This window comes from Phalangium opilio, unplaced genomic scaffold (assembly GCF_054372755.1).
Source record: "Phalangium opilio isolate 3A_F unplaced genomic scaffold, DU_Popi_V2 ptg000217l_1, whole genome shotgun sequence".
Classification (NCBI taxonomy): domain Eukaryota; kingdom Metazoa; phylum Arthropoda; class Arachnida; order Opiliones; family Phalangiidae; genus Phalangium; species Phalangium opilio.
Window position 1 is genome coordinate 14321839 of NW_028324218.1, and position 23897 is coordinate 14345735.

A 23897-nucleotide genomic window follows, 5' to 3' on the forward strand; every position below is an offset into this window, starting at 1 on the left:
GAGAGCCGAAATAGCTCAGTTGGGAGAGCGTTAGACTGAAGATCTAAAGGTCCCTGGTTCGATCCCGGGTTTCGGCAACACGAGAGTTTTTTGGGTCGTGCATCTTAAAGTAAATTATTTGCTTCAGGAAAGTTTACCTGGTTGCATGAACGAGAGCCGAAATAGCTCAGTTGGGTGAGCGTTAGACTGAAGGTCTAAAGGTCCCTGGTTCGATCCCGGGTTTCGGCAACAGGAGAGGTTTTTGGATCGTGTATCTTATAGTAAATTATTTGCTTCATGAAAAATTCCCTAGCTGCTTGAATATGAGCCGAAAAAGCTCAGTTGGGAGAGCGTTAGACTGAAGGAAAAATTCCCTAGATGCTTGAACATGAGCCGAAATAGCTCAAATGGGAGAGCGTTAGACCGAAGATCTAAAGGTCCCTGGTTTGATCCCGGGTTTCGGCAACGGGAGAGCTTTTTGGGTCGCTTATCTTAAAGTAAATTATTTGCTTCAGGAAAGTTTACCTGGTTGCAAGAACGAGAGCCGAAATAGCTCAGTTGGGAGAGCGTTAGTCTGAAGAGCTAAAGGTTCCTGGTTCGATCCCGGGTTTCGGCAACTCGAGAGGTTTTTGTGTCGTGTATCTTAAAGTAAATTATTTGTTTCAGGAAAGTTTCCCTGGTTTCGTAAAAAAGAGCCGAAATAGCTCAGTTGTGAGAATGTCAGACTGAAGATCTAAAGGTCCCTGGTTCGATCCCGGGTTTCGGCAACACGAGAGCTTTTTGGGTCGTGTATCTTAAAGTAAATTATTTTCTTCTGAAAAAATCCCTAGCTGCTTGAATATGAGCCGAAATAGCTCAGTTGAGAGAGCGTAAGACTGAAGATCTAAAGGTCTCTGGTTCGATCCCGGGTTTCGGCAACAGGAGAGCTGTTTGGGTCGTGTATCTTAAAGTAAATTATTTGCTTCACGAAAGTTTACCTGGTCGCATGAACGAGAGGCGAAATAGCTCAGTTGGGAGAGCGTTAGACTGAAGATTTAAAGGTTCCTGGTTCGATCCCGGGTTTCGGACACGAGAGCTTTTTGGGTCGTGTATCTTAAAGTAAATTATTTGCTTCAGGAAAGTTTACCTGGTTGCATAAACGAGAGCCGAAATAGCTCAGTTGCGAGAGCGTTAGTCTGAAGATCTAAAGGTTCTTGGTTCGATCTCGGGTTTCGGACACGAGAGCTTTTTGTGTCGTGTATCTTAAAGTAAATTATTTGCTTCAGGAAAGTTTACCTGGTTGCATGAACGAGAGCCGAAATAGCTCAGTTGGGAGGGCGTTAGACTGAAGATCTAAAGGTCCCTGGTTCGATCCCGGGTTTCGGCAACACGAGAACTTTTTGGGTCGTGTATCTTAAAGTAAATTATTTGCTTCAGGAAAGTTTACCTGGTTGCATGAACGAGAGCCGAAATAGCTCAGTTGGGGGAGCGTTAGAATGAAGATCTAAAGGTCCCTGGTTCGATGTCGGGTTTCGGCAACTCGAGAGGTTTTTGTGTCGTGTATCTTAAAGTAAATTATTTGCTTCAGGAAAGTTTCCCTGGTTTCACGAAAGAGAGCCGAAATGGCTCAGTTGGGAGAGCGTTAGACTGAAGATCTAAGGTCCCTGGTTCGATGCCGGGTTTCGGCAACAGGAGAGGTTTTTGGATCGTGTATCTTATAGTAAATTATTTGCTTCATGAAAAATTCCCTAGCTGCTTGAATATGAGCCGAAAAAGCTCAGTTGGGAGAGCGTTAGACTGAAGGAAAAATTCCCTAGATGCTTGAACATGAGCCGAAATAGCTCAAATGGGAGAGCGTTAGACTGAAGATCTAAAGGTCCCTGGTTTGATCCCGGGTTTCGGCAACGGGAGAGCTTTTTGGGTCGCTTATCTTAAAGTAAATTATTTGCTTCAGGAAAGTTTACCTGGTTGCAAGAACGAGAGCCGAAATAGCTCAGTTGGGAGAGCGTTAGTCTGAAGAGCTAAAGGTTCCTGGTTCGATCCCGGGTTTCGGCAACTCGAGAGGTTTTTGTGTCGTGTATCTTAAAGTAAATTATTTGTTTCAGGAAAGTTTCCCTGGTTTCGTAAAAAAGAGCCGAAATAGCTCAGTTGTGAGAATGTCAGACTGAAGATCTAAAGGTCCCTGGTTCGATCCCGGGTTTCGGCAACACGAGAGCTTTTTGGGTCGTGTATCTTAAAGTAAATTATTTTCTTCTGAAAAAATCCCTAGCTGCTTGAATATGAGCCGAAATAGCTCAGTTGAGAGAGCGTAAGACTGCAGATCTAAAGGTCTCTGGTTCGATCCCGGGTTTCGGCAACAGGAGAGCTGTTTGGGTCGTGTATCTTAAAGTAAATTATTTGCTTCACGAAAGTTTACCTGGTCGCATGAACGAGAGGCGAAATAGCTCAGTTGGGAGAGCGTTAGACTGAAGATTTAAAGGTTCCTGGTTCGATCCCGGGTTTCGGACACGAGAGCTTTTTGGGTCGTGTATCTTAAAGTAAATTATTTGCTTCAGGAAAGTTTACCTGGTTGCATAAACGAGAGCCGAAATAGCTCAGTTGCGAGAGCGTTAGTCTGAAGATCTAAAGGTTCCTGGTTCGATCTCGGGTTTAGGACACGAGAGCTTTTTGTGTCGTGTATCTTAAAGTAAATTATTTGCTTCAGGAAAGTTTACCTGGTTGCATGAACGAGAGCCGAAATAGCTCAGTTGGGAGGGCGTTAGACTGAAGATCTAAAGGTCCCTGGTTCGATCCCGGGTTTCGGCAACACGAGAACTTTTTGGGTCGTGTATCTTAAAGTAAATTATTTGCTTCAGGAAAGTTTACCTGGTTGCATGAACGAGAGCCGAAATAGCTCAGTTGGGGGAGCGTTAGAATGAAGATCTAAAGGTCCCTGGTTCGATGTCGGGTTTCGGCAACTCGAGAGGTTTTTGTGTCGTGTATCTTAAAGTAAATTATTTGCTTCAGGAAAGTTTCCCTGGTTTCACGAAAGAGAGCCGAAATGGCTCAGTTGGGAGAATGTCAGACTGAAGATCTGAAGGTCCCTGGTTCGATCCTGAGTTTCGGCAACAGGAGAGCTTATTGGGTCGTGTATGTTAAAGTAAATTATTTGCTTCACGAAAGTTTACCTGGTTGCACGAACGAGAGGCGAAATAGCTCAGTTGGGAGAGCGTTAGACTGAAGATTTAAAGGTTCCTGGTTCGATCTAGGATTTCGGCAACACGAGAGCTTTTTGGGTCGAGTATCTTAAAGTAAGTTATATGCTTCAGGAAAGTTTACCTGGTTGCATGAACGAGAGGCGAAATAGCTCAGTTGGGAGAGCGTTAGACTTAAGATTTAAAGGTTCCTGGTTCGATCCCGGGTTTCGGCAACTCGAGAGGTTTTTGGGTCGAGTATCTTAAAGTAAATTATATGCTTCAGGAAAGTTTACCTGGTTGCATGAACGAGAGCCGAAATAGCTCAGTTGGGAGAGCGTTAGACTGAAGATCTAAAGGTTCCTGGTTCGATCCCGGGTTTCGGCAACACGAGAACTTTTTGGGTCGTGTATCTTAAAGTAAATTATTTTCTTCGGAAAAAAATCCCTAGCTGCTTGAATATGAGCCGAAATAGCTCAGTTGGGAGAGCGTTAGACTGAAGATCTAAAGGTCCCTGGTTCGATCCTGGGTTTCGGCAACAGGAGAGCTTTTTGGGTCGTGTATCTTAAAGTAAATTATTTGCTTCAGGAAAGTTTACCTGGTTGCATGAACGAGAGCCGAAATAGCTCAGTTGGGAGAGCGTTAGTCTGAAGATCTAAAGGTTCCTGGTTCGATCTCGGGTTTCGGACACGAGAGCTTTTTGTGTCGTGTATCTTAAAGTAAATTATTTGCTTCAGGAAAGTTTACCTGGTTGCATGAACGAGAGCCGAAATAGCTCAGTTGGGGGAGCGTTAGAATGAAGATCTAAAGGTCCCTGGTTCGATCTCGGGTTTCGGCAACTCGAGAGGTTTTTGTGTCGTGTATCTTAAAGTAAATTATTTGCTTCAGGAAAGTTTCCCTGGTTTCACGAAAGAGAGCCGAAATGGCTCAGTTGGGAGAATGTCAGACTGAAGATCTGAAGGTCCCTGGTTCGATCCTGAGTTTCGGCAACAGGAGAGCTTTTTGGGTCGTGTATGTTAAAGTAAATTATTTGCTTCACGAAAGTTTACCTGGTTGCACGAACGAGAGGCGAAATAGCTCAGTTGGGAGAGCGTTAGACTAAAGATTTAAAGGTTCCTGGTTCGATCCCGGGTTTCGGACACGAGAGCTTTTTGGGTCGTGTATCTTAAAGTAAATTATTTGCTTCAGGAAAGTTTACCTGGTTGCATAAACGAGAGCCGAAATAGCTCAGTTGCGAGAGCGTTAGTCTGAAGATCTAAAGGTTCCTGGTTCGATCTCGGGTTTCGGACACGAGAGCTTTTTGTGTCGTGTATCTTAAAGTAAATTATTTGCTTCAGGAAAGTTTACCTGGTTGCATGAACGAGAGCCGAAATAGCTCAGTTGGGAGGGCGTTAGACTGAAGATCTAAAGGTCCCTGGTTCGATCCCGGGTTTCGGCAACACGAGAACTTTTTGGGTCGTGTACCTTAAAGTAAATTATTTGCTTCAGGAAAGTTTACCTGGTTGCATGAACGAGAGCCGAAATAGCTCAGTTGGGGGAGCGTTAGAATGAAGATCTAAAGGTCCCTGGTTCGATGTCGGGTTTCGGCAACTCGAGAGGTTTTTGTGTCGTGTATCTTAAAGTAAATTATTTGCTTCAGGAAAGTTTCCCTGGTTTCACGAAAGAGAGCCGAAATGGCTCAGTTGGGAGAATGTCAGACTGAAGATCTGAAGGTCCCTGGTTCGATCCTGAGTTTCGGCAACAGGAGAGCTTATTGGGTCGTGTATGTTAAAGTAAATTATTTGCTTCACGAAAGTTTACCTGGTTGCACGAACGAGAGGCGAAATAGCTCAGTTGGGAGAGCGTTAGACTGAAGATTTAAAGGTTCCTGGTTCGATCCCGGATTTCGGCAACACGAGAGCTTTTTGGGTCGAGTATCTTAAAGTAAGTTATATGCTTCAGGAAAGTTTACCTGGTTGCATGAACGAGAGGCGAAATAGCTCAGTTGGGAGAGCGTTAGACTGAACATCTAAAGGTCCCTGGTTCGATCCCGGGTTTCGGCAACAGCAGAGGTGTTTGGATCGTGTATCTTAAAGTAAATTATTTTCTTCAATAAAAAATTCCCTAGCTGTGTGAATATGAGCCGAAATTGCTCAGTTGGGAGAGCGTTAGACTGAAGATCTAAAGGTCCCTGGTTCGATCCCGGGTTTCGGCAACACGAGAGCTTTTTGGGTCGTGTATCTTAAAGTAAATTATTTGCTTCAGGAAAAATTCCCTAGCTGCTTGAACAAGAGCCGAAATAGCTCAGTTGGAAGAGCGTTAGACTAAAGATCTAAAGGTCCCTGGTTTGATCCCAGGTTTCGGCAATATGATATCTTTTTGGATAGTATATCTTTGAGTAAATTATTTGCTTCAGAAAAGTTTCCCTGGTTACATGAAACAGAGCCGAAATAGCTCAGTTGGGAGGGCGTTAGACTGAAGATCTAAAGGTCCCTGGTTCGATCCCGGGTTTCGGCAACAGGAGAGGTTTTTGGATCGTGTATCTTAAAGTAAATTATTTGCTTCAGGAAAAATTCCCTGGCTGCTTAAATATGAGCCGAAATAGCTCAGTTGGGAGAGCGTTAGCCTGAAGATCTAAAGGCCCCTGGTTCGATCCCGGGTTTCGGCAACATGAAAGCTTTTTGGGTCGTGTACCTTAAGGTAAATTACTTTCTTCAGGAAAAATTATCTGGCTCCTTGAATATGAGGCGAAATAGCTCAGTTGGGAAAGCGTTAGACTGAAGATCTAAAGGTCCCTGGTTCGATCCCGGGTTTCGGCAACACGAGAGCTTTTTGGGTCGTGTACCTTAAGGTAAATTACTTTCTTCAGGAAAAATTATCTGGCTCCTTGAATATGAGGCGAAATAGCTCAGTTGGGAGAGCGTTAGACTGAAGATCTAAAGGTCCCTGGTTCGATCCCGGGTTTCGGCAACAGCACAGGTGCTTGGATCGTGTATCTTAAAGTAAATTATTTTCTTCAGGAAAAATTCCCTAGCTGCTTGAACAAGAGCCGAAATAGCTCAGTTGGAAGAGCGTTAGACTAAAGATCTAAAGGTTCCTGGTTTGATCCCGGGTTTCGGCATCACGAGAGATTTTTGGGTCGAGTATCTTAAAGAAAATTATTTGCTTCAGGAAAGTTTACCTGGTTGCGTGAATAAGAGCCGAAATAGCTCAGCTGGGAGAGCGTTAGACTGAAGATCTAAAGGTCCCTGGTTCGATCCCAGGTTTCGGCAACATGAAAGCTTTTTGGGTCGTGTACATGAAAGTAAACTGCTTTCCCAAGGAAAGTGTCCCTGGTTACATAAAAAGAGCCGAAATAGCTTAGTTGGGAGAGCGTTAGACTGAAGATCTAATGGTCCCTTGTTCGATCCCGGGTTTCGGCAACAGCAGAGGTGTTTGGATCGTGTATCTTAAAGTAAATTATTTTCTTCAGGAAAACTTCCCTAGCTGCGTGAATATGAGCCGAAATTGCTCAGTTGGGAAAGCGTTAGACTGAAGATCTAAAGGTCCCTGGTTCGATCCCGGGTTTCGGCAACAGCAGAGGTGTTTGGATCGTGTATCTTAAAGTAAATTATTTTCTTCAGGAAAAATTCCCTAGCTGGGTGAATATGAGCCGAAATTGCTCAGTTGGGAGAGCGTTAGACTGAAGATCTAAAGGTCCCTGGTTCGATCTCGGGTTTCGGAAATACGAGAGCTTTTTGGGTCGTGTATCTTAAAGTAAATTATTTGCTTCAGGAAAAATTCCCTAGCTGCTTGAATATGAGCCGAAATAGCTCAGTTGGGAGAGCGTTAGACTGAAGATCTAAAGGTCCCTGGTTCGATTCCGGGTTTCGGCAACACGAGAGCTTTTTGGGTCGTGTACCTTAAGGTAAATTACTTTCTTCAGGAATAATTCCCTAGCTGCTTGAATATGAGCCGAAATAGCTCAGTTGGGAGAGCGTTAGACTGAAGATCTAAAGGTCCCTGGTTCGATCCCGGGTTTCGGCATCACGAGAGATTTTTGGGTCGAGTATCTTAAAGAAAATTATTTGCTTCAGGAAAGTTTACCTGGTTGCATGAATAAGAGCCGAAATAGCTCAGCTGGGAGAGCGTTAGACTGAAGATCTAAAGGTCCCTGGTTCGATCCCAGGTTTCGGCAACATGAAAGCTTTTTGGGTCGTGTACATGAAAGTAAACTGCTTTCCCAAGGAAAGTGTCCCTGGTTACATAAAAAGAGCCGAAATAGCTTAGTTGGGAGAGCGTTAGACTGAAGATCTAATGGTCCCTGGTTCGATCCCGGGTTTCGGCAACAGCAGAGGTGTTTGGATCGTGTATCTTAAAGTAAATTATTTTCTTCAGGAAAAATTCCCTAGCTGCGTGAATATGAGCCGAAATTGCTCAGTTGGGAAAGCGTTAGACTGAAGATCTAAAGGTCCCTGGTTCGATCCCGGGTTTCAGCAACAGCAGAGGTGTTTGGATCGTGTATCTTAAAGTAAATTATTTTCTTCAGGAAAAATTCCCTAGCTGCGTGAATATGAGCCGAAATTGCTCAGTTGGGAGAGCGTTAGACTGAAGATCTAAAGGTCCCTGGTTCGATCTCGGGTTTCGGAAATACGAGAGCTTTTTGGGTCGTGTATCTTAAAGTAAATTATTTGCTTCAGGAAAAATTCCCTAGCTGCTTGAATATGAGCCGAAATAGCTCAGTTGGGAGAGCGTTAGACTGAAGATCTAAAGGTCCCTGGTTCGATGTCGGGTTTCGGCAACTCGAGAGGTTTTTGTGTCGTGTATCTTAAAGTAAATTATTTGCTTCAGGAAAGTTTCCCTGGTTTCACGAAAGAGAGCCGAAATGGCTCAGTTGGGAGAATGTCAGACTGAAGATCTGAAGGTCCCTGGTTCGATCCTGAGTTTCGGCAACAGGAGAGCTTATTGGGTCGTGTATGTTAAAGTAAATTATTTGCTTCACGAAAGTTTACCTGGTTGCACGAACGAGAGGCGAAATAGCTCAGTTGGGAGAGCGTTAGACTGAAGATTTAAAGGTTCCTGGTTCGATCCCGGATTTCGGCAACACGAGAGCTTTTTGGGTCGAGTATCTTAAAGTAAGTTATATGCTTCAGGAAAGTTTACCTGGTTGCATGAACGAGAGGCGAAATAGCTCAGTTGGGAGAGCGTTAGACTGAACATCTAAAGGTCCCTGGTTCGATCCCGGGTTTCGGCAACAGCAGAGGTGTTTGGATCGTGTATCTTAAAGTAAATTATTTTCTTCAATAAAAAATTCCCTAGCTGTGTGAATATGAGCCGAAATTGCTCAGTTGGGAGAGCGTTAGACTGAAGATCTAAAGGTCCCTGGTTCGATCCCGGGTTTCGGCAACACGAGAGCTTTTTGGGTCGTGTATCTTAAAGTAAATTATTTGCTTCAGGAAAAATTCCCTAGCTGCTTGAACAAGAGCCGAAATAGCTCAGTTGGAAGAGCGTTAGACTAAAGATCTAAAGGTCCCTGGTTTGATCCCAGGTTTCGGCAATATGATATCTTTTTGGATAGTATATCTTTGAGTAAATTATTTGCTTCAGAAAAGTTTCCCTGGTTACATGAAACAGAGCCGAAATAGCTCAGTTGGGAGGGCGTTAGACTGAAGATCTAAAGGTCCCTGGTTCGATCCCGGGTTTCGGCAACAGGAGAGGTTTTTGGATCGTGTATCTTAAAGTAAATTATTTGCTTCAGGAAAAATTCCCTGGCTGCTTAAATATGAGCCGAAATAGCTCAGTTGGGAGAGCGTTAGCCTGAAGATCTAAAGGCCCCTGGTTCGATCCCGGGTTTCGGCAACATGAAAGCTTTTTGGGTCGTGTACCTTAAGGTAAATTACTTTCTTCAGGAAAAATTATCTGGCTCCTTGAATATGAGGCGAAATAGCTCAGTTGGGAAAGCGTTAGACTGAAGATCTAAAGGTCCCTGGTTCGATCCCGGGTTTCGGCAACACGAGAGCTTTTTGGGTCGTGTACCTTAAGGTAAATTACTTTCTTCAGGAAAAATTATCTGGCTCCTTGAATATGAGGCGAAATAGCTCAGTTGGGAGAGCGTTAGACTGAAGATCTAAAGGTCCCTGGTTCGATCCCGGGTTTCGGCAACAGCACAGGTGCTTGGATCGTGTATCTTAAAGTAAATTATTTTCTTCAGGAAAAATTCCCTAGCTGCTTGAACAAGAGCCGAAATAGCTCAGTTGGAAGAGCGTTAGACTAAAGATCTAAAGGTTCCTGGTTTGATCCCGGGTTTCGGCATCACGAGAGATTTTTGGGTCGAGTATCTTAAAGAAAATTATTTGCTTCAGGAAAGTTTACCTGGTTGCGTGAATAAGAGCCGAAATAGCTCAGCTGGGAGAGCGTTAGACTGAAGATCTAAAGGTCCCTGGTTCGATCCCAGGTTTCGGCAACATGAAAGCTTTTTGGGTCGTGTACATGAAAGTAAACTGCTTTCCCAAGGAAAGTGTCCCTGGTTACATAAAAAGAGCCGAAATAGCTTAGTTGGGAGAGCGTTAGACTGAAGATCTAATGGTCCCTTGTTCGATCCCGGGTTTCGGCAACAGCAGAGGTGTTTGGATCGTGTATCTTAAAGTAAATTATTTTCTTCAGGAAAACTTCCCTAGCTGCGTGAATATGAGCCGAAATTGCTCAGTTGGGAAAGCGTTAGACTGAAGATCTAAAGGTCCCTGGTTCGATCCCGGGTTTCGGCAACAGCAGAGGTGTTTGGATCGTGTATCTTAAAGTAAATTATTTTCTTCAGGAAAAATTCCCTAGCTGGGTGAATATGAGCCGAAATTGCTCAGTTGGGAGAGCGTTAGACTGAAGATCTAAAGGTCCCTGGTTCGATCTCGGGTTTCGGAAATACGAGAGCTTTTTGGGTCGTGTATCTTAAAGTAAATTATTTGCTTCAGGAAAAATTCCCTAGCTGCTTGAATATGAGCCGAAATAGCTCAGTTGGGAGAGCGTTAGACTGAAGATCTAAAGGTCCCTGGTTCGATTCCGGGTTTCGGCAACACGAGAGCTTTTTGGGTCGTGTACCTTAAGGTAAATTACTTTCTTCAGGAATAATTCCCTAGCTGCTTGAATATGAGCCGAAATAGCTCAGTTGGGAGAGCGTTAGACTGAAGATCTAAAGGTCCCTGGTTCGATCCCGGGTTTCGGCATCACGAGAGATTTTTGGGTCGAGTATCTTAAAGAAAATTATTTGCTTCAGGAAAGTTTACCTGGTTGCATGAATAAGAGCCGAAATAGCTCAGCTGGGAGAGCGTTAGACTGAAGATCTAAAGGTCCCTGGTTCGATCCCAGGTTTCGGCAACATGAAAGCTTTTTGGGTCGTGTACATGAAAGTAAACTGCTTTCCCAAGGAAAGTGTCCCTGGTTACATAAAAAGAGCCGAAATAGCTTAGTTGGGAGAGCGTTAGACTGAAGATCTAATGGTCCCTGGTTCGATCCCGGGTTTCGGCAACAGCAGAGGTGTTTGGATCGTGTATCTTAAAGTAAATTATTTTCTTCAGGAAAAATTCCCTAGCTGCGTGAATATGAGCCGAAATTGCTCAGTTGGGAAAGCGTTAGACTGAAGATCTAAAGGTCCCTGGTTCGATCCCGGGTTTCAGCAACAGCAGAGGTGTTTGGATCGTGTATCTTAAAGTAAATTATTTTCTTCAGGAAAAATTCCCTAGCTGCGTGAATATGAGCCGAAATTGCTCAGTTGGGAGAGCGTTAGACTGAAGATCTAAAGGTCCCTGGTTCGATCTCGGGTTTCGGAAATACGAGAGCTTTTTGGGTCGTGTATCTTAAAGTAAATTATTTGCTTCAGGAAAAATTCCCTAGCTGCTTGAATATGAGCCGAAATAGCTCAGTTGGGAGAGCGTTAGACTGAAGATCTAAAGGTCCCTGGTTCGATCCCGGGTTTCGGCAACACGAGAGCTTTTTCGGTCGTGTACCTTAAGGTAAATTACTTTCTTCAGGAATAATTCCCTAGCTGCTTGAATATGAGCCGAAATAGCTCAGTTGGGAGAGCGTTAGACTGAAGATCTAAAGGTCCCTGGTTCGATCCCGGGTTTCGGCATCACGAGAGATTTTTGGGTCGAGTATCTTAAAGAAAATTATTTGCTTCAGGAAAGTTTACCTGGTTGCATGAATAAGAGCCGAAATAGCTCAGCTGGGAGAGCGTTAGACTGAAGATCTAAAGGTCCCTGGTTCGATCCCAGGTTTCGGCAACATGAAAGCTTTTTGGGTCGTGTACATGAAAATAAACTGCTTTCCCAAGGAAAGTGTCCCTGGTTACATAATAAGAGCCGAAATAGCTTAGTTGGGAGAGCGTTAGACTGAAGATCTAATGGTCCCTGGTTCGATCCCGGGTTTCGGCAACAGCAGAGGTGTTTGGATCGTGTATCTTAAAGTAAATTATTTTCTTCAGGAAAAATTCCCTAGCTGCGTGAATATGAGCCGAAATTGCTCAGTTGGGAGAGCGTTAGACTGAAGATCTAAAGGTCCCTGGTTCGATCTCGGGTTTCGGAAATACGAGAGCTTTTTGGGTCGTGTATCTTAAAGTAAATTATTTGCTTCAGGAAAAATTCCCTAGCTGCTTGAATATGAGCCGAAATAGCTCAGTTGGGAGAGCGTTAGACTGAAGATCTAAAGGTCCCTGGTTCGATCCCGGGTTTCGGCAACACGAGAGCTTTTTCGGTCGTGTACCTTAAGGTAAATTACTTTCTTCAGGAATAATTCCCTAGCTGCTTGAATATGAGCCGAAATAGCTCAGTTGGGAGAGCGTTAGACTGAAGATCTAAAGGTCCCTGGTTCGATCCCGGGTTTCGGCATCACGAGAGATTTTTGGGTCGAGTATCTTAAAGAAAATTATTTGCTTCAGGAAAGTTTACCTGGTTGCATGAATAAGAGCCGAAATAGCTCAGCTGGGAGAGCGTTAGACTGAAGATCTAAAGGTCCCTGGTTCGATCCCAGGTTTCGGCAACATGAAAGCTTTTTGGGTCGTGTACATGAAAATAAACTGCTTTCCCAAGGAAAGTGTCCCTGGTTACATAATAAGAGCCGAAATAGCTTAGTTGGGAGAGCGTTAGACTGAAGATCTAATGGTCCCTGGTTCGATCCCGGGTTTCGGCAACAGCAGAGGTGTTTGGATCGTGTATCTTAAAGTAAATTATTTTCTTCAGGAAAAATTCCCTAGCTGCGTGAATATGAGCCGAAATTGCTCAGTTGGGAAAGCGTTAGACTGAAGATCTAAAGGTCCCTGGTTCGATCCCGGGTTTCGGCAACAGCAGAGGTGTTTGGATCGTGTATCTTAAAGTAAATTATTTTCTTCAGGAAAAATTCCCTAGCTGCGTGAATATGAGCCGAAATTGCTCAGTTGGGAGAGCGATAGACTGAAGATCTAAAGGTCCCTGGTTCGATCTCGGGTTTCGGAAATACGAGAGCTTTTTGGGTCGTGTATCTTAAAGTAAATTATTTGCTTCAGGAAAAATTCCCTAGCTGCTTGAATATGAGCCGAAATAGCTCAGTTGGGAGAGCGTTAGACTGAAGATCTAAAGGTCCCTGGTTCGATCCCGGGTTTCGGCATCACGAGAGATTTTTGGGTCGAGTATCTTAAAGAAAATTATTTGCTTCAGGAAAGTTTACCTGGTTGCGTGAATAAGAGCCGAAATAGCTCAGCTGGGAGAGCGTTAGACTGAAGATCTAAAGGTCCCTGGTTCGATCCCAGGTTTCGGCAACATGAAAGCTTTTTGGGTCGTGTACATGAAAGTAAACTGCTTTCCCAAGGAAAGTGTCCCTGGTTACATAAAAAGAGCCGAAATAGCTTAGTTGGGAGAGCGTTAGACTGAAGATCTAATGGTCCCTGGTTCGATCCCGGGTTTCGGCAACAGCAGAGGTGTTTGGATCGTGTATCTTAAAGTAAATTATTTTCTTCAGGAAAAATTCCCTAGCTGCTTGAATATGAGCCGAAATAGCTCAGTTGGGAGAGCGTTAGACTGAAGATCTAAAGGTCCCTGGTTCGATTCCGGGTTTCGGCAACACGAGAGCTTTTTGGGTCGTGTACCTTAAGGTAAATTACTTTCTTCAGGAATAATTCCCTAGCTGCTTGAATATGAGCCGAAATAGCTCAGTTGGGAGAGCGTTAGACTGAAGATCTAAAGGTCCCTGGTTCGATCCCGGGTTTCGGCATCACGAGAGATTTTTGGGTCGAGTATCTTAAAGAAAATTATTTTCTTCAGGAAAGTTTACCTGGTTGCATGAATAAGAGCCGAAATAGCTCAGCTGGGAGAGCGTTAGACTGAAGATCTAAAGGTCCCTGGTTCGATCCCAGGTTTCGGCAACATGAAAGCTTTTTGGGTCGTGTACATGAAAGTAAACTGCTTTCCCAAGGAAAGTGTCCCTGGTTACATAAAAAGAGCCGAAATAGCTTAGTTGGGAGAGCGTTAGACTGAAGATCTAATGGTCCCTGGTTCGATCCCGGGTTTCGGCAACAGCAGAGGTGTTTGGATCGTGTATCTTAAAGTAAATTATTTTCCTCAGGAAAAATTCCCTAGCAACGTGAATATGAGCCGAAATTGCTCAGTTGGGAAAGCGTTAGACTGAAGATCTAAAGGTCCCTGGTTCGATTCCGGGTTTCGGCAACAGCAGAGGTGTTTGGATCGTGTATCTTAAAGTAAATTATTTTCTTCAGGAAAAATTCCCTAGCTGCGTGAATATGAGCCGAAATTGCTCAGTTGGGAGAGCGTTAGACTGAAGATCTAAAGGTCCCTGGGTCGATCCCAGGTTTCGGCAACATGAGAGCTTTTTGGGTCGTGTACATGAAAGTAAACTGCTTTCCCAAGGAAAGTGTCCCTGGTTACATAAAAAGAGCCGAAATAGCTTAGTTGGGAGAGCGTTAGACTGAAGATCTAATGGTCCCTGGTTCGATCCCGGGTTTCGGCAACAGCAGAGGTGTTTGGATCGTGTATCTTAAAGTAAATTATTTTCTTCAGGAAAAATTCCCTAGCTGCTTGAATATGAGCCGAAATAGCTCAGTTGGGAGAGCGTTAGACTGAAGATCTAAAGGTCCCTGGTTCGATTCCGGGTTTCGGCAACACGAGAGCTTTTTGGGTCGTGTACCTTAAGGTAAATTACTTTCTTCAGGAATAATTCCCTAGCTGCTTGAATATGAGCCGAAATAGCTCAGTTGGGAGAGCGTTAGACTGAAGATCTAAAGGTCCCTGGTTCGATCCCGGGTTTCGGCATCACGAGAGATTTTTGGGTCGAGTATCTTAAAGAAAATTATTTTCTTCAGGAAAGTTTACCTGGTTGCATGAATAAGAGCCGAAATAGCTCAGCTGGGAGAGCGTTAGACTGAAGATCTAAAGGTCCCTGGTTCGATCCCAGGTTTCGGCAACATGAAAGCTTTTTGGGTCGTGTACATGAAAGTAAACTGCTTTCCCAAGGAAAGTGTCCCTGGTTACATAAAAAGAGCCGAAATAGCTTAGTTGGGAGAGCGTTAGACTGAAGATCTAATGGTCCCTGGTTCGATCCCGGGTTTCGGCAACAGCAGAGGTGTTTGGATCGTGTATCTTAAAGTAAATTATTTTCCTCAGGAAAAATTCCCTAGCAACGTGAATATGAGCCGAAATTGCTCAGTTGGGAAAGCGTTAGACTGAAGATCTAAAGGTCCCTGGTTCGATCCCGGGTTTCGGCAACAGCAGAGGTGTTTGGATCGTGTATCTTAAAGTAAATTATTTTCTTCAGGAAAAATTCCCTAGCTGCGTGAATATGAGCCGAAATTGCTCAGTTGGGAGAGCGTTAGACTGAAGATCTAAAGGTCCCTGGTTCGATCCCAGGTTTCGGCAACATGAGACCTTTTTGGGTCGTGTACATGAAAGTAAACTGCTTTCCCAAGGAAAGTGTCCCTGGTTACATAAAAAGAGCCGAAATAGCTTAGTTGGGAGAGCGTTAGACTGAAGATCTAATGGTCCCTGGTTCGATCCCGGGTTTCGGCAACAGCAGAGGTGTTTGGATCGTGTATCTTAAAGTAAATTATTTTCTTCAGGAAAAATTCCCTAGCTGCGTGAATATGAGCCGAAATTGCTCAGTTGGGAAAGCGATAGACTGAAGATCTAAAGGTCCCTGGTTCGATCCCGGGTTTCGGCAACAGCAGAGGTGTTTGGATCGTGTATCTTAAAGTAAATTATTTTCTTCAGGAAAACTTCCCTAGCTGCGTGAATATGAGCCGAAATTGCTCAGTTGGGAGAGCGTTAGACTGAAGATCTAAAGGTCCCTGGTTCGATCTCGGGTTTCGGAAATACGAGAGCTTTTTGGGTCGTGTATCTTAAAGTAAATTATTTGCTTCAGGAAAAATTCCCTAGCTGCTTGAATATGAGCCGAAATAGCTCAGTTGGGAGAGCGTTAGACTGAAGATCTAAAGGTCCCTGGTTCGATTCCGGGTTTCGGCAACACGAGAGCTTTTTGGGTCGTGTACCTTAAGGTAAATTATTTTCTTCAGGAATAATTCCCTAGCTGCTTGAATATGAGCCGAAATAGCTCAGTTGGGAGAGCGTTAGATTGAAGATCTAAAGGTCCCTGGTTCGATCCCGGGTTTCGGCATCACGACAGATTTTTGGGTCGAGTATCTTAAAGAAAATTATTTTCTTCAGGAAAGTTTACCTGGTTGCATGAATAAGAGCCGAAATAGCTCAGCTGGGAGAGCGTTAGACTGAAGATCTAAAGGTCCCTGGTTCGATCCCAGGTTTCGGCAACATGAAAGCTTTTTGGGTCGTGTACATGAAAGTAAACTGCTTTCCCAAGGAAAGTGTCCCTGGTTACATAAAAAGAGCCGAAATAGCTTAGTTGGGAGAGCGTTAGACTGAAGATCTAATGGTCCCTGGTTCGATCCCGGGTTTCGGCAACAGCAGAGGTGTTTGGATCGTGTATCTTAAAGTAAATTATTTTCTTCAGGAAAAATTCCCTAGCTGCGTGAATATGAGCCGAAACTGCTCAGTTGGGAAAGCGTTAGACTGAAGATCTAAAGGTCCCTGGTTCGATCCCGGGTTTCGGCAACAGCAGAGGTGTTTGGATCGTGTATCTTAAAGTAAATTATTTTCTTCAGGAAAAATTCCCTAGCTGCGTGAATATGAGCCGAAATTGCTAAGTTGGGAGGGCGTTAGACTGAAGATCTAAAGGTCCCTGGTTCGATCTCGGGTTTCGGAAATACGAGAGCTTTTTGGGTCGTGTATCTTAAAGTAAATTACTTTCTTCAGGAATAATTCCCTAGCTGCTTGAATATGAGCCGAAATAGCTCAGTTGGGAGAGCGTTAGACTGAAGATCTAAAGGTCCCTGGTGCGATCCCGGGTTTCGGCATCACGAGAGATTTTTGGGTCGAGTATCTTAAAGAAAATTATTTGCTTCAGGAAAGTTTACCTGGTTGCATGAATAAGAGCCGAAATAGCTCAGCTGGGAGAGCGTTAGACTGAAGATCTAAAGGTCCCTGGTTCGATCCCAGGTTTCGGCAACATGAAAGCTTTTTGGGTCGTGTACATGAAAGTAAACTGCTTTCCCAAGGAAAGTGTCCCTGGTTACATAAAAAGAGCCGAAATAGCTTAGTTGGGAGAGCGTTAGACTGAAGATCTAATGGTCCCTGGTTCGATCCCGGGTTTCGGCAACAGCAGAGGTGTTTGGATCGTGTATCTTAAAGTAAATTATTTTCTTCAGGAAAAATTCCCTAGCTGCGTGAATATGAGCCGAAATTGCTCAGTTGGGAAAGCGTTAGACTGAAGATCTAAAGGTCCCTGGTTCGATCCCGGGTTTCGGCAACAGCAGAGGTGTTTGGATCGTGTATCTTAAAGTAAATTATTTTCTTCAGGAAAAATTCCCTAGCTGCGTGAATATGAGCCGAAATTGCTCAGTTGGGAGAGCGTTAGACTGAAGATCTAAAGGTCCCTGGTTCGATCTCGGGTTTCGGAAATACGAGAGCTTTTTGGGTCGTGTATCTTAAAGTAAATTATTTGCTTCAGGAAAAATTCCCTAGCTGTTTGAATATGAGCCGAAATAGCTCAGTTGGGAGAGCGTTAGACTGAAGATCTAAAGGTCCCTGGTTCGATCCCGGGTTTCGGCAACACGAGGGCTTTTTGGGTCGTGTACCTTAAGGTAAATTACTTTCTTCAGGAATAATTCCCTAGCTGCTTGAATATGAGCCGAAATAGCTCAGTTGGGAGAGCGTTAGACTGAAGATCTAAAGGTCCCTGGTTCGATCCCGGGTTTCGGCATCACGAGAGATTTTTGGGTCGAGTATCTTAAAGAAAATTATTTGCTTCAGGAAAGTTTACCTGGTTGCATGAATAAGAGCCGAAATAGCTCAGCTGGGAGAGCGTTAGACTGAAGATCTAAAGGTCCCTGGTTCGATCCCAGGTTTCGGCAACATGAAAGCTTTTTGGGTCGTGTACATGAAAGTAAACTGCTTTCCCAAGGAAAGTGTCCCTGGTTACATAAAAAGAGCCGAAATAGCTTAGTTGGGAGAGCGTTAGACTGATGATCTAATGGTCCCTGGTTCGATCCCGGGTTTCGGCAACAGCAGAGGTGTTTGGATCGTGTATCTTAAAGTAAATTATTTTCTTCAGGAAAAATTCCCTAGCTGCGTGAATATGAGCCGAAATTGCTCAGTTGGGAAAGCGTTAGACTGAAGATCTAAAGGTCCCTGGTTCGATCCCGGGTTTCGGCAACAGCAGAGGTGTTTGGATCGTGTATCTTAAAGTAAATTATTTTCTTCAGGAAAAATTCCCTAGCTGCGTGAATATGAGCCGAAATTGCTCAGTTCGGAGAGCGTTAGACTGAAGATCTAAATGTCCCTGGTTCGATCTCGGGTTTCGGAAATACGAGAGCTTTTTGGGTCGTGTATCTTAAAGTAAATTATTTGCTTCAGGAAAAATTCCTTAGCTGCTTGAATATGAGCCGAAATAGCTCAGTTGGGAGAGCGTTAGACTGAAGATCTAAAGGTCCCTGGTTCGATCCCGGGTTTCGGCAACACGAGAGCTTTTTGGGTCGTGTACCTTAAGGTAAATTACTTTCTTCAGGAATAATTCCCTAGCTGCTTGAATATGAGCCGAAATAGCTCAGTTGGGAGAGCGTTAGACTGAAGATCTAATGGTCCCTTGTTCGATCCCGGGTTTCGGCAACAGCAGAGGTGTTTGGATCGTGTATCTTAAAGTAAATTATTTTCTTCAGGAAAAATTCCCTAGCTGCGTGAATATGAGCCGAAATTGCTCAGTTGGGAGAGCGTTAGACTGAAGATCTAAAGGTCCCTGGTGCGATCCCGGGTTTCGGCATCACGAGAGATTTTTGGGTCGAGTATCTTAAAGAAAATTATTTGCTTCAGGAAAGTTTACCTGGTTGCATGAATAAGAGCCGAAATAGCTCAGCTGGGAGAGCGTTAGACTGAAGATCTAAAGGTCCCTGGTTCGATCCCAGGTTTCGGCAACATGAAAGCTTTTTGGGTCGTGTACATGAAAGTAAACTGCTTTCCCAAGGAAAGTGTCCCTGGTTACATAAAAAGAGCCGAAATAGCTTAGTTGGGAGAGCGTTAGACTGATGATCTAATGGTCCCTGGTTCGATCCCGGGTTTCGGCAACAGCAGAGGTGTTTGGATCGTGTATCTTAAAGTAAATTATTTTCTTCAGGAAAAATTCCCTAGCTGCGTGAATATGAGCCGAAATTGCTCAGTTGGGAAAGCGTTAGACTGAAGATCTAAAGGTCCCTGGTTCGATCCCGGGTTTCGGCAACAGCAGAGGTGTTTGGATCGTGTATCTTAAAGTAAATTATTTTCTTCAGGAAAAATTCCCTAGCTGCGTGAATATGAGCCGAAATTGCTCAGTTCGGAGAGCGTTAGACTGAAGATCTAAATGTCCCTGGTTCGATCTCGGGTTTCGGAAATACGAGAGCTTTTTGGGTCGTGTATCTTAAAGTAAATTATTTGCTTCAGGAAAAATTCCCTAGCTGCTTGAAAATGAGCCGAAATAGCTCAGTTGGGAGAGCGTTAGACTGAAGATCTAAAGGTCCCTGGTTCGATCCCGGGTTTCGGCAACACGAGAGCTTTTTGGGTCGTGTACCTTAAGGTAAATTATTTGCTTCAGGAAAAATTCCCTAGCTGCTTGAATATGAGCCGAAATAGCTCAGTTGGGAGAGCGTTAGACTGAAGATCTAAAGGTCCCTGGTTCGATCCCGGGTTTCGGCAACACGAGAGCTTTTTGGGTCGTGTACCTTAAGGTAAATTACTTTCTTCAGGAATAATTCCCTAGCTGCTTGAATATGAGCCGAAATAGCTCAGTTGGGAGAGCGTTAGACTGAAGATCTAATGGTCCCTTGTTCGATCCCGGGTTTCGGCAACAGCAGAGGTGTTTGGATCGTGTATCTTAAAGTAAATTATTTTCTTCAGGAAAAATTCCCTAGCTGCGTGAATATGAGCCGAAATTGCTCAGTTGGGAGAGCGTTAGACTGAAGATCTAAAGGTCCCTGGTTCGATCTCGGGTTTCGGAAATACGAGAGCTTTTTGGGTTGTGTATCTTAAAGTAAATTATTTGCTTCAGGAAAAATTCCCTAGCTGCTTGAATATGAGCCGAAATAGCTCAGTTGGGAGAGCGTTAGACTGAACATCTAAAGGTCCCTGGTTCGATCCCGGGTTTCGGCAACACGAGAGCTTTTTGGGTCGTGTACCTTAAGGTAAATTGCTTTCTTCAGGAATAATTCCCTAGCTGCTTGAATATGAGCCGAAATAGCTCAGTTGGGAGAGCGTTAGACTGAAGATCTAAAGGTCCCTGGTTCGATCCCGGGTTTCGGCATCGCGAGAGATTTTTGGGTCGAGTATCTTAAAGAAAATTATTTGCTTCAAGAAAGTTTACCTGGTTGCACGAATAAGAGCTGAAATAGCTCAGCTGGGAGAGCGTTAGACTGAAGATCTAAAGGTCCCTGGTTCGATCCCAGGTTTCGGCAACATGAAAGCTTTTTGGGTCGTGTACATGAAAGTAAACTGCTTTCCCAAGGAAAGTGTCCCTGGTTACATAAAAAAAGCCGAAATAGCTTAGTTGGGAGAGCGTTAGACTGAAGATCTAATGGTCCCTGGTTCGATCCCGGGTTTCGGCAACAGCAGAGGTGTTTGGATCGTGTATCTTAAAGTAAATTATTTTCTTCAGGAAAAATTCCCTAGCTGCGTGAATATGAGCCGAAATTGCTCAGTTGGGAAAGCGTTAGACTGAAGATCTAAAGGTCCCTGGTTCGATCCCGGGTTTCGGCAACAGCAGAGGTGTTTGGATCGTGTATCTTAAAGTAAATTATTTTCTTCAGGAAAAATTCCCTAGCTGCGTGAATATGAGCCGAAATTGCTCAGTTGGGAGAGCGTTAGACTGAAGATCTAAAGGTCCCTGGTTCGATCTCGGGTTTCGGAAATACGAGAGCTTTTTGGGTCGTGTATCTTAAAGTAAATTATTTGCTTCAGGAAAAATTCCCTAGCTGCTTGAATATGAGCCGAAATAGCTCAGTTGGGAGAGCGTTAGACTGAAGATCTAAAGGTCCCTGGTTCGATCCCGGGTTTCGGCAACACGAGAGCTTTTTGGGTCGTGAACCTTAAGGTAAATTACTTTCTTCAGGAATAATTCCCTAGCTGCTTGAATATGAGCCGAAATAGCTCAGTTGGGAGAGCGTTAGACTGAAGATCTAAAGGTCCCTGGTTCGATCCCGGGTTTCGGCATCACGAGAGATTTTTGGGTCGAGTATCTTAAAGAAAATTATTTGCTTCAGGAAAGTTTACCTGGTTGCATGAATAAGAGCCGAAATAGCTCAGCTGGGAGAGCGTTAGACTGAAGATCTAAAGGTCCCTGGTTCGATCCCAGGTTTCGGCAACATGAAGGCTTTTTGGGTCGTGTACATGAAAGTAAACTGCTTTCCCAAGGAAAGTGTCCCTGGTTACATAAAAAGAGCCGAAATAGCTTAGTTGGGAGAGCGTTAGACTGAAGATCTAATGGTCCCTGGTTCGATCCCGGGTTTCGGCAACAGCAGAGGTGTTTGGATCGTGTATCTTAAAGTAAATTATTTTCTTCAGGAAAAATTCCCTAGCTGCGTGAATATGAGCCGAAATTGCTCAGTTGGGAAAGCGTTAGACTGAAGATCTAATGGTCCCTGGTTCGATCCCGGGTTTCGGCAACAGCAGAGGTGTTTGGATCGTGTATCTTAAAGTAAATTATTTTCTTCAGGAAAAATTCCCTAGCTGCGTGAATATGAGCCGAAATTGCTCAGTTGGGAGAGCGTTAGACTGAAGATCTAAAGGTCCCTGGTTCGATCTCGGGTTTCGGAAATACGAGAGCTTTTTGGGTCGTGTATCTTAAAGTAAATTATTTGCTTCAGGAAAAATTCCCTAGCTGCTTGAATATGAGCCGAAATAGCTCAGTTGGGAGAGCGTTAGACTGAAGATCTTAAGGTCCCTGGTTCGATCCCGGGTTTCGGCAACACGAGAGCTTTTTGGGTCGTGTACCTTAAGGTAAATTATTTGCTTCAGGAAAAATTCCCTAGCTGCTTGAATATGAGCCGAAATAGCTCAGTTGGGAGAGCGTTAGACTGAAGATCTAAAGGTCCCTGGTTCGATCCCGGGTTTCGGCAACACGAGAGCTTTTTGGGTCGTGTACCTTAAGGTAAATTACTTTCTTCAGGAATAATTCCCTAGCTGCTTGAATATGAGCCGAAATAGCTCAGTTGGGAGAGCGTTAGACTGAAGATCTAATGGTCCCTTGTTCGATCCCGGGTTTCGGCAACAGCAGAGGTGTTTGGATCGTGTATCTTAAAGTAAATTATTTTCTTCAGGAAAAATTCCCTAGCTGCGTGAATATGAGCCGAAATTGCTCAGTTGGGAGAGCGTTAGACTGAAGATCTAAAGGTCCCTGGTTCGATCTCGGGTTTCGGAAATACGAGAGCTTTTTGGGTTGTGTATCTTAAAGTAAATTATTTGCTTCAGGAAAAATTCCCTAGCTGCTTGAATATGAGCCGAAATAGCTCAGTTGGGAGAGCGTTAGACTGAAGATCTAAAGGTCCCTGGTTCGATCCCGGGTTTCGGCAACACGAGAGCTTTTTGGGTCGTGTACCTTAAGGTAAATTGCTTTCTTCAGGAATAATTCCCTAGCTGCTTGAATATGAGCCGAAATAGCTCAGTTGGGAGAGCGTTAGACTGAAGATCTAAAGGTCCCTGGTTCGATCCCGGGTTTCGGCATCGCGAGAGATTTTTGGGTCGAGTATCTTAAAGAAAATTATTTGCTTCAAGAAAGTTTACCTGGTTGCATGAATAAGAGCCGAAATAGCTCAGCTGGGAGAGCGTTAGACTGAAGATCTAAAGGTCCCTGGTTCGATCCCAGGTTTCGGCAACATGAAAGCTTTTTGGGTCGTGTACATGAAAGTAAACTGCTTTCCCAAGGAAAGTGTCCCTGGTTACATAAAAAGAGCCGAAATAGCTTAGTTGGGAGAGCGTTAGACTGAAGATCTAATGGTCCCTGGTTCGATCCCGGGTTTCGGCAACAGCAGAGGTGTTTGGATCGTGTATCTTAAAGCAAATTATTTTCTTCAGGAAAAATTCCCTAGCTGCGTGAATATGAGCCGAAATTGCTCAGTTGGAAAAGCGTTAGACTGAAGATCTAAAGGTCCCTGGGTTGATCCCGGGTTTCGGAAATACGAGAGCTTTTTGGGTCGTGTATCTTAAAGTAAATTATTTGCTCCAGGATAAAATTCCCTAGCTGCTTCAATGTGAGCCGAAATAGCTCAGTTGGGAGAGCGTTAGACTGAAGATCTAAAGGTCCCTGGTTCGATCCCGGTTTCGGCAACATGAAAGCTTTTTGGGTCGTGTACATTAAAGTAAACTGCTTTCCCAAGGAAAGTGTCCCTGGTTACATGAAAAAGAGCCGAAATAGCTTAGTTGGGAGAGCGTTAGACTGAAGATCTAAGGTCCCTGGTTCGATCCCGGGTTTCGGCAACAGCAGAGGTGTTTGGATCGTGTATCTTAAAGTAAATTATTTGCTTCAGGAAAAATTCCCTAGCTGCTTGAACGTGATCCGAAATAGCTCAGTTGGGAGAGCGTTAGACTGAAGATTTAAAGGTCCCTGGTTCGATCCCGGGTTTCGGCAACAGCAGAGGTGTTTGGATCGTGTATCTTAAAGTAAATTATTTGCTTCAGGAAAAATTCCCTAGCTGCTTGAACGTGATCCGAAATAGCTCAGTTGGGAGAGCGTTAGACTGAAGATTTAAAGGTCCCTGGTTCGGTCCCGGGTTTCGGCAACACGAGAGCTTTTTGGGTCGTGCATCTTAAAGTAAATTATTTGCTTCAGGAAAAATTCCCTAGCTGCTTGAACAAGAGCCGAAATAGCTCAGTTGGAAGAGCGTTAGACTAAAGATCTAAAGGTCCCTGGTTTGATCCCAGGTTTCGGCAATATGATATCTTTTTGGATAGTATATCTTTGAGTAAATTATTTGCTTCAGAAAAGTTTCCCTGGTTTCATGAAACAGAGCCGAAATAGCTCAGTTGGGAGGGCGTTAGACCGAAGATCTAAAGGTTCCTGGTTCGATCCCGGGTTTCGGACACAGGAGAGGTTTTTGGATCGTGTATCTTAAAGTAAATTATTTGCTTCAGGAAAAATTCCCTGGCTGCTTAAATATGAGCCGAAATAGCTCAGTTGGGAGAGCGTTAGCCTGAAGATCTAAAGGCCCCCGGTTCGATCCCGGGTTTCGGCAATACGAGAGCATTTTGG

General features: G+C 44.1%; 80 non-coding genes across 80 annotated transcripts; all 80 read left to right on the forward strand.

Annotated features, from left to right (window-relative positions):
* Positions 1-4: 4 nt before the first annotated feature.
* Positions 5-77, forward strand: TRNAF-GAA (transfer RNA phenylalanine (anticodon GAA)). Its single transcript has one exon. It is a non-coding gene; the product is annotated as a tRNA-Phe (tRNA).
* Positions 78-1272: 1195 nt separating this feature from the next.
* Positions 1273-1345, forward strand: TRNAF-GAA (transfer RNA phenylalanine (anticodon GAA)). The gene has a single exon. It is a non-coding gene; the product is annotated as a tRNA-Phe (tRNA).
* Positions 1346-2690: 1345 nt separating this feature from the next.
* TRNAF-GAA (transfer RNA phenylalanine (anticodon GAA)) lies at positions 2691-2763 on the forward strand. Its single transcript has one exon. It is a non-coding gene; the product is annotated as a tRNA-Phe (tRNA).
* A 531-nt stretch (positions 2764-3294) lies between these two features.
* TRNAL-UAA (transfer RNA leucine (anticodon UAA)) lies at positions 3295-3367 on the forward strand. The gene has a single exon. It is a non-coding gene; the product is annotated as a tRNA-Leu (tRNA).
* Positions 3368-3445: 78 nt separating this feature from the next.
* TRNAF-GAA (transfer RNA phenylalanine (anticodon GAA)) lies at positions 3446-3518 on the forward strand. The gene has a single exon. It is a non-coding gene; the product is annotated as a tRNA-Phe (tRNA).
* Positions 3519-3596: 78 nt separating this feature from the next.
* TRNAF-GAA (transfer RNA phenylalanine (anticodon GAA)) lies at positions 3597-3669 on the forward strand. Its single transcript has one exon. It is a non-coding gene; the product is annotated as a tRNA-Phe (tRNA).
* Positions 3670-4198: 529 nt separating this feature from the next.
* On the forward strand, positions 4199-4272 carry TRNAF-AAA (transfer RNA phenylalanine (anticodon AAA)). The gene has a single exon. It is a non-coding gene; the product is annotated as a tRNA-Phe (tRNA).
* A 224-nt stretch (positions 4273-4496) lies between these two features.
* On the forward strand, positions 4497-4569 carry TRNAF-GAA (transfer RNA phenylalanine (anticodon GAA)). Its single transcript has one exon. It is a non-coding gene; the product is annotated as a tRNA-Phe (tRNA).
* A 683-nt stretch (positions 4570-5252) lies between these two features.
* TRNAF-GAA (transfer RNA phenylalanine (anticodon GAA)) lies at positions 5253-5325 on the forward strand. The gene has a single exon. It is a non-coding gene; the product is annotated as a tRNA-Phe (tRNA).
* A 78-nt stretch (positions 5326-5403) lies between these two features.
* On the forward strand, positions 5404-5476 carry TRNAF-AAA (transfer RNA phenylalanine (anticodon AAA)). The gene has a single exon. It is a non-coding gene; the product is annotated as a tRNA-Phe (tRNA).
* Positions 5477-5554: 78 nt separating this feature from the next.
* TRNAF-GAA (transfer RNA phenylalanine (anticodon GAA)) lies at positions 5555-5627 on the forward strand. Its single transcript has one exon. It is a non-coding gene; the product is annotated as a tRNA-Phe (tRNA).
* A 380-nt stretch (positions 5628-6007) lies between these two features.
* TRNAF-GAA (transfer RNA phenylalanine (anticodon GAA)) lies at positions 6008-6080 on the forward strand. The gene has a single exon. It is a non-coding gene; the product is annotated as a tRNA-Phe (tRNA).
* Positions 6081-6158: 78 nt separating this feature from the next.
* Positions 6159-6231, forward strand: TRNAF-AAA (transfer RNA phenylalanine (anticodon AAA)). Its single transcript has one exon. It is a non-coding gene; the product is annotated as a tRNA-Phe (tRNA).
* A 78-nt stretch (positions 6232-6309) lies between these two features.
* Positions 6310-6382, forward strand: TRNAF-GAA (transfer RNA phenylalanine (anticodon GAA)). The gene has a single exon. It is a non-coding gene; the product is annotated as a tRNA-Phe (tRNA).
* A 530-nt stretch (positions 6383-6912) lies between these two features.
* TRNAF-GAA (transfer RNA phenylalanine (anticodon GAA)) lies at positions 6913-6985 on the forward strand. Its single transcript has one exon. It is a non-coding gene; the product is annotated as a tRNA-Phe (tRNA).
* Positions 6986-7063: 78 nt separating this feature from the next.
* On the forward strand, positions 7064-7136 carry TRNAF-GAA (transfer RNA phenylalanine (anticodon GAA)). The gene has a single exon. It is a non-coding gene; the product is annotated as a tRNA-Phe (tRNA).
* Positions 7137-7214: 78 nt separating this feature from the next.
* Positions 7215-7287, forward strand: TRNAF-GAA (transfer RNA phenylalanine (anticodon GAA)). The gene has a single exon. It is a non-coding gene; the product is annotated as a tRNA-Phe (tRNA).
* Positions 7288-7364: 77 nt separating this feature from the next.
* Positions 7365-7437, forward strand: TRNAF-GAA (transfer RNA phenylalanine (anticodon GAA)). Its single transcript has one exon. It is a non-coding gene; the product is annotated as a tRNA-Phe (tRNA).
* Positions 7438-8422: 985 nt separating this feature from the next.
* Positions 8423-8495, forward strand: TRNAF-GAA (transfer RNA phenylalanine (anticodon GAA)). The gene has a single exon. It is a non-coding gene; the product is annotated as a tRNA-Phe (tRNA).
* Positions 8496-8573: 78 nt separating this feature from the next.
* On the forward strand, positions 8574-8646 carry TRNAF-AAA (transfer RNA phenylalanine (anticodon AAA)). Its single transcript has one exon. It is a non-coding gene; the product is annotated as a tRNA-Phe (tRNA).
* A 78-nt stretch (positions 8647-8724) lies between these two features.
* Positions 8725-8797, forward strand: TRNAF-GAA (transfer RNA phenylalanine (anticodon GAA)). The gene has a single exon. It is a non-coding gene; the product is annotated as a tRNA-Phe (tRNA).
* Positions 8798-9177: 380 nt separating this feature from the next.
* Positions 9178-9250, forward strand: TRNAF-GAA (transfer RNA phenylalanine (anticodon GAA)). The gene has a single exon. It is a non-coding gene; the product is annotated as a tRNA-Phe (tRNA).
* A 78-nt stretch (positions 9251-9328) lies between these two features.
* On the forward strand, positions 9329-9401 carry TRNAF-AAA (transfer RNA phenylalanine (anticodon AAA)). The gene has a single exon. It is a non-coding gene; the product is annotated as a tRNA-Phe (tRNA).
* A 78-nt stretch (positions 9402-9479) lies between these two features.
* On the forward strand, positions 9480-9552 carry TRNAF-GAA (transfer RNA phenylalanine (anticodon GAA)). The gene has a single exon. It is a non-coding gene; the product is annotated as a tRNA-Phe (tRNA).
* A 530-nt stretch (positions 9553-10082) lies between these two features.
* TRNAF-GAA (transfer RNA phenylalanine (anticodon GAA)) lies at positions 10083-10155 on the forward strand. The gene has a single exon. It is a non-coding gene; the product is annotated as a tRNA-Phe (tRNA).
* Positions 10156-10233: 78 nt separating this feature from the next.
* Positions 10234-10306, forward strand: TRNAF-GAA (transfer RNA phenylalanine (anticodon GAA)). Its single transcript has one exon. It is a non-coding gene; the product is annotated as a tRNA-Phe (tRNA).
* A 78-nt stretch (positions 10307-10384) lies between these two features.
* Positions 10385-10457, forward strand: TRNAF-GAA (transfer RNA phenylalanine (anticodon GAA)). The gene has a single exon. It is a non-coding gene; the product is annotated as a tRNA-Phe (tRNA).
* Positions 10458-10534: 77 nt separating this feature from the next.
* TRNAF-GAA (transfer RNA phenylalanine (anticodon GAA)) lies at positions 10535-10607 on the forward strand. Its single transcript has one exon. It is a non-coding gene; the product is annotated as a tRNA-Phe (tRNA).
* A 380-nt stretch (positions 10608-10987) lies between these two features.
* Positions 10988-11060, forward strand: TRNAF-GAA (transfer RNA phenylalanine (anticodon GAA)). The gene has a single exon. It is a non-coding gene; the product is annotated as a tRNA-Phe (tRNA).
* Positions 11061-11138: 78 nt separating this feature from the next.
* TRNAF-GAA (transfer RNA phenylalanine (anticodon GAA)) lies at positions 11139-11211 on the forward strand. The gene has a single exon. It is a non-coding gene; the product is annotated as a tRNA-Phe (tRNA).
* A 78-nt stretch (positions 11212-11289) lies between these two features.
* On the forward strand, positions 11290-11362 carry TRNAF-GAA (transfer RNA phenylalanine (anticodon GAA)). Its single transcript has one exon. It is a non-coding gene; the product is annotated as a tRNA-Phe (tRNA).
* Positions 11363-11439: 77 nt separating this feature from the next.
* Positions 11440-11512, forward strand: TRNAF-GAA (transfer RNA phenylalanine (anticodon GAA)). Its single transcript has one exon. It is a non-coding gene; the product is annotated as a tRNA-Phe (tRNA).
* Positions 11513-11741: 229 nt separating this feature from the next.
* TRNAF-GAA (transfer RNA phenylalanine (anticodon GAA)) lies at positions 11742-11814 on the forward strand. Its single transcript has one exon. It is a non-coding gene; the product is annotated as a tRNA-Phe (tRNA).
* Positions 11815-11892: 78 nt separating this feature from the next.
* Positions 11893-11965, forward strand: TRNAF-GAA (transfer RNA phenylalanine (anticodon GAA)). The gene has a single exon. It is a non-coding gene; the product is annotated as a tRNA-Phe (tRNA).
* A 78-nt stretch (positions 11966-12043) lies between these two features.
* Positions 12044-12116, forward strand: TRNAF-GAA (transfer RNA phenylalanine (anticodon GAA)). Its single transcript has one exon. It is a non-coding gene; the product is annotated as a tRNA-Phe (tRNA).
* Positions 12117-12193: 77 nt separating this feature from the next.
* On the forward strand, positions 12194-12266 carry TRNAF-GAA (transfer RNA phenylalanine (anticodon GAA)). The gene has a single exon. It is a non-coding gene; the product is annotated as a tRNA-Phe (tRNA).
* Positions 12267-12646: 380 nt separating this feature from the next.
* On the forward strand, positions 12647-12719 carry TRNAF-GAA (transfer RNA phenylalanine (anticodon GAA)). The gene has a single exon. It is a non-coding gene; the product is annotated as a tRNA-Phe (tRNA).
* A 78-nt stretch (positions 12720-12797) lies between these two features.
* TRNAF-GAA (transfer RNA phenylalanine (anticodon GAA)) lies at positions 12798-12870 on the forward strand. Its single transcript has one exon. It is a non-coding gene; the product is annotated as a tRNA-Phe (tRNA).
* Positions 12871-12947: 77 nt separating this feature from the next.
* On the forward strand, positions 12948-13020 carry TRNAF-GAA (transfer RNA phenylalanine (anticodon GAA)). The gene has a single exon. It is a non-coding gene; the product is annotated as a tRNA-Phe (tRNA).
* Positions 13021-13098: 78 nt separating this feature from the next.
* TRNAF-GAA (transfer RNA phenylalanine (anticodon GAA)) lies at positions 13099-13171 on the forward strand. Its single transcript has one exon. It is a non-coding gene; the product is annotated as a tRNA-Phe (tRNA).
* Positions 13172-13249: 78 nt separating this feature from the next.
* Positions 13250-13322, forward strand: TRNAF-GAA (transfer RNA phenylalanine (anticodon GAA)). Its single transcript has one exon. It is a non-coding gene; the product is annotated as a tRNA-Phe (tRNA).
* Positions 13323-13400: 78 nt separating this feature from the next.
* Positions 13401-13473, forward strand: TRNAF-GAA (transfer RNA phenylalanine (anticodon GAA)). The gene has a single exon. It is a non-coding gene; the product is annotated as a tRNA-Phe (tRNA).
* Positions 13474-13550: 77 nt separating this feature from the next.
* On the forward strand, positions 13551-13623 carry TRNAF-GAA (transfer RNA phenylalanine (anticodon GAA)). The gene has a single exon. It is a non-coding gene; the product is annotated as a tRNA-Phe (tRNA).
* Positions 13624-14002: 379 nt separating this feature from the next.
* Positions 14003-14075, forward strand: TRNAF-GAA (transfer RNA phenylalanine (anticodon GAA)). Its single transcript has one exon. It is a non-coding gene; the product is annotated as a tRNA-Phe (tRNA).
* Positions 14076-14153: 78 nt separating this feature from the next.
* On the forward strand, positions 14154-14226 carry TRNAF-GAA (transfer RNA phenylalanine (anticodon GAA)). The gene has a single exon. It is a non-coding gene; the product is annotated as a tRNA-Phe (tRNA).
* A 78-nt stretch (positions 14227-14304) lies between these two features.
* On the forward strand, positions 14305-14377 carry TRNAF-GAA (transfer RNA phenylalanine (anticodon GAA)). Its single transcript has one exon. It is a non-coding gene; the product is annotated as a tRNA-Phe (tRNA).
* Positions 14378-14455: 78 nt separating this feature from the next.
* TRNAF-GAA (transfer RNA phenylalanine (anticodon GAA)) lies at positions 14456-14528 on the forward strand. The gene has a single exon. It is a non-coding gene; the product is annotated as a tRNA-Phe (tRNA).
* A 77-nt stretch (positions 14529-14605) lies between these two features.
* On the forward strand, positions 14606-14678 carry TRNAF-GAA (transfer RNA phenylalanine (anticodon GAA)). The gene has a single exon. It is a non-coding gene; the product is annotated as a tRNA-Phe (tRNA).
* Positions 14679-14907: 229 nt separating this feature from the next.
* Positions 14908-14980, forward strand: TRNAF-GAA (transfer RNA phenylalanine (anticodon GAA)). The gene has a single exon. It is a non-coding gene; the product is annotated as a tRNA-Phe (tRNA).
* Positions 14981-15057: 77 nt separating this feature from the next.
* Positions 15058-15130, forward strand: TRNAF-GAA (transfer RNA phenylalanine (anticodon GAA)). Its single transcript has one exon. It is a non-coding gene; the product is annotated as a tRNA-Phe (tRNA).
* Positions 15131-15510: 380 nt separating this feature from the next.
* Positions 15511-15583, forward strand: TRNAF-GAA (transfer RNA phenylalanine (anticodon GAA)). Its single transcript has one exon. It is a non-coding gene; the product is annotated as a tRNA-Phe (tRNA).
* Positions 15584-15661: 78 nt separating this feature from the next.
* On the forward strand, positions 15662-15734 carry TRNAF-GAA (transfer RNA phenylalanine (anticodon GAA)). The gene has a single exon. It is a non-coding gene; the product is annotated as a tRNA-Phe (tRNA).
* A 78-nt stretch (positions 15735-15812) lies between these two features.
* Positions 15813-15885, forward strand: TRNAF-GAA (transfer RNA phenylalanine (anticodon GAA)). Its single transcript has one exon. It is a non-coding gene; the product is annotated as a tRNA-Phe (tRNA).
* A 77-nt stretch (positions 15886-15962) lies between these two features.
* Positions 15963-16035, forward strand: TRNAF-GAA (transfer RNA phenylalanine (anticodon GAA)). Its single transcript has one exon. It is a non-coding gene; the product is annotated as a tRNA-Phe (tRNA).
* Positions 16036-16566: 531 nt separating this feature from the next.
* On the forward strand, positions 16567-16639 carry TRNAF-GAA (transfer RNA phenylalanine (anticodon GAA)). Its single transcript has one exon. It is a non-coding gene; the product is annotated as a tRNA-Phe (tRNA).
* Positions 16640-16716: 77 nt separating this feature from the next.
* Positions 16717-16789, forward strand: TRNAF-GAA (transfer RNA phenylalanine (anticodon GAA)). Its single transcript has one exon. It is a non-coding gene; the product is annotated as a tRNA-Phe (tRNA).
* Positions 16790-17169: 380 nt separating this feature from the next.
* Positions 17170-17242, forward strand: TRNAF-GAA (transfer RNA phenylalanine (anticodon GAA)). Its single transcript has one exon. It is a non-coding gene; the product is annotated as a tRNA-Phe (tRNA).
* Positions 17243-17320: 78 nt separating this feature from the next.
* On the forward strand, positions 17321-17393 carry TRNAF-GAA (transfer RNA phenylalanine (anticodon GAA)). The gene has a single exon. It is a non-coding gene; the product is annotated as a tRNA-Phe (tRNA).
* Positions 17394-17471: 78 nt separating this feature from the next.
* On the forward strand, positions 17472-17544 carry TRNAF-GAA (transfer RNA phenylalanine (anticodon GAA)). The gene has a single exon. It is a non-coding gene; the product is annotated as a tRNA-Phe (tRNA).
* A 77-nt stretch (positions 17545-17621) lies between these two features.
* TRNAI-GAU (transfer RNA isoleucine (anticodon GAU)) lies at positions 17622-17694 on the forward strand. Its single transcript has one exon. It is a non-coding gene; the product is annotated as a tRNA-Ile (tRNA).
* A 380-nt stretch (positions 17695-18074) lies between these two features.
* TRNAF-GAA (transfer RNA phenylalanine (anticodon GAA)) lies at positions 18075-18147 on the forward strand. The gene has a single exon. It is a non-coding gene; the product is annotated as a tRNA-Phe (tRNA).
* Positions 18148-18527: 380 nt separating this feature from the next.
* TRNAF-GAA (transfer RNA phenylalanine (anticodon GAA)) lies at positions 18528-18600 on the forward strand. Its single transcript has one exon. It is a non-coding gene; the product is annotated as a tRNA-Phe (tRNA).
* Positions 18601-18677: 77 nt separating this feature from the next.
* Positions 18678-18750, forward strand: TRNAI-GAU (transfer RNA isoleucine (anticodon GAU)). The gene has a single exon. It is a non-coding gene; the product is annotated as a tRNA-Ile (tRNA).
* Positions 18751-19130: 380 nt separating this feature from the next.
* TRNAF-GAA (transfer RNA phenylalanine (anticodon GAA)) lies at positions 19131-19203 on the forward strand. Its single transcript has one exon. It is a non-coding gene; the product is annotated as a tRNA-Phe (tRNA).
* A 78-nt stretch (positions 19204-19281) lies between these two features.
* On the forward strand, positions 19282-19354 carry TRNAF-GAA (transfer RNA phenylalanine (anticodon GAA)). Its single transcript has one exon. It is a non-coding gene; the product is annotated as a tRNA-Phe (tRNA).
* Positions 19355-19734: 380 nt separating this feature from the next.
* On the forward strand, positions 19735-19807 carry TRNAF-GAA (transfer RNA phenylalanine (anticodon GAA)). Its single transcript has one exon. It is a non-coding gene; the product is annotated as a tRNA-Phe (tRNA).
* A 78-nt stretch (positions 19808-19885) lies between these two features.
* On the forward strand, positions 19886-19958 carry TRNAF-GAA (transfer RNA phenylalanine (anticodon GAA)). Its single transcript has one exon. It is a non-coding gene; the product is annotated as a tRNA-Phe (tRNA).
* A 78-nt stretch (positions 19959-20036) lies between these two features.
* On the forward strand, positions 20037-20109 carry TRNAF-GAA (transfer RNA phenylalanine (anticodon GAA)). Its single transcript has one exon. It is a non-coding gene; the product is annotated as a tRNA-Phe (tRNA).
* Positions 20110-20186: 77 nt separating this feature from the next.
* On the forward strand, positions 20187-20259 carry TRNAF-GAA (transfer RNA phenylalanine (anticodon GAA)). The gene has a single exon. It is a non-coding gene; the product is annotated as a tRNA-Phe (tRNA).
* A 380-nt stretch (positions 20260-20639) lies between these two features.
* TRNAF-GAA (transfer RNA phenylalanine (anticodon GAA)) lies at positions 20640-20712 on the forward strand. The gene has a single exon. It is a non-coding gene; the product is annotated as a tRNA-Phe (tRNA).
* A 78-nt stretch (positions 20713-20790) lies between these two features.
* On the forward strand, positions 20791-20863 carry TRNAF-GAA (transfer RNA phenylalanine (anticodon GAA)). The gene has a single exon. It is a non-coding gene; the product is annotated as a tRNA-Phe (tRNA).
* Positions 20864-20941: 78 nt separating this feature from the next.
* TRNAF-GAA (transfer RNA phenylalanine (anticodon GAA)) lies at positions 20942-21014 on the forward strand. Its single transcript has one exon. It is a non-coding gene; the product is annotated as a tRNA-Phe (tRNA).
* Positions 21015-21091: 77 nt separating this feature from the next.
* On the forward strand, positions 21092-21164 carry TRNAF-GAA (transfer RNA phenylalanine (anticodon GAA)). Its single transcript has one exon. It is a non-coding gene; the product is annotated as a tRNA-Phe (tRNA).
* Positions 21165-21544: 380 nt separating this feature from the next.
* On the forward strand, positions 21545-21617 carry TRNAF-GAA (transfer RNA phenylalanine (anticodon GAA)). The gene has a single exon. It is a non-coding gene; the product is annotated as a tRNA-Phe (tRNA).
* Positions 21618-21695: 78 nt separating this feature from the next.
* Positions 21696-21768, forward strand: TRNAF-GAA (transfer RNA phenylalanine (anticodon GAA)). The gene has a single exon. It is a non-coding gene; the product is annotated as a tRNA-Phe (tRNA).
* A 380-nt stretch (positions 21769-22148) lies between these two features.
* TRNAF-GAA (transfer RNA phenylalanine (anticodon GAA)) lies at positions 22149-22221 on the forward strand. Its single transcript has one exon. It is a non-coding gene; the product is annotated as a tRNA-Phe (tRNA).
* A 78-nt stretch (positions 22222-22299) lies between these two features.
* Positions 22300-22372, forward strand: TRNAF-GAA (transfer RNA phenylalanine (anticodon GAA)). Its single transcript has one exon. It is a non-coding gene; the product is annotated as a tRNA-Phe (tRNA).
* A 78-nt stretch (positions 22373-22450) lies between these two features.
* On the forward strand, positions 22451-22523 carry TRNAF-GAA (transfer RNA phenylalanine (anticodon GAA)). Its single transcript has one exon. It is a non-coding gene; the product is annotated as a tRNA-Phe (tRNA).
* Positions 22524-22600: 77 nt separating this feature from the next.
* On the forward strand, positions 22601-22673 carry TRNAF-GAA (transfer RNA phenylalanine (anticodon GAA)). Its single transcript has one exon. It is a non-coding gene; the product is annotated as a tRNA-Phe (tRNA).
* An 832-nt stretch (positions 22674-23505) lies between these two features.
* On the forward strand, positions 23506-23578 carry TRNAF-AAA (transfer RNA phenylalanine (anticodon AAA)). The gene has a single exon. It is a non-coding gene; the product is annotated as a tRNA-Phe (tRNA).
* Positions 23579-23897: the final 319 nt, after the last annotated feature.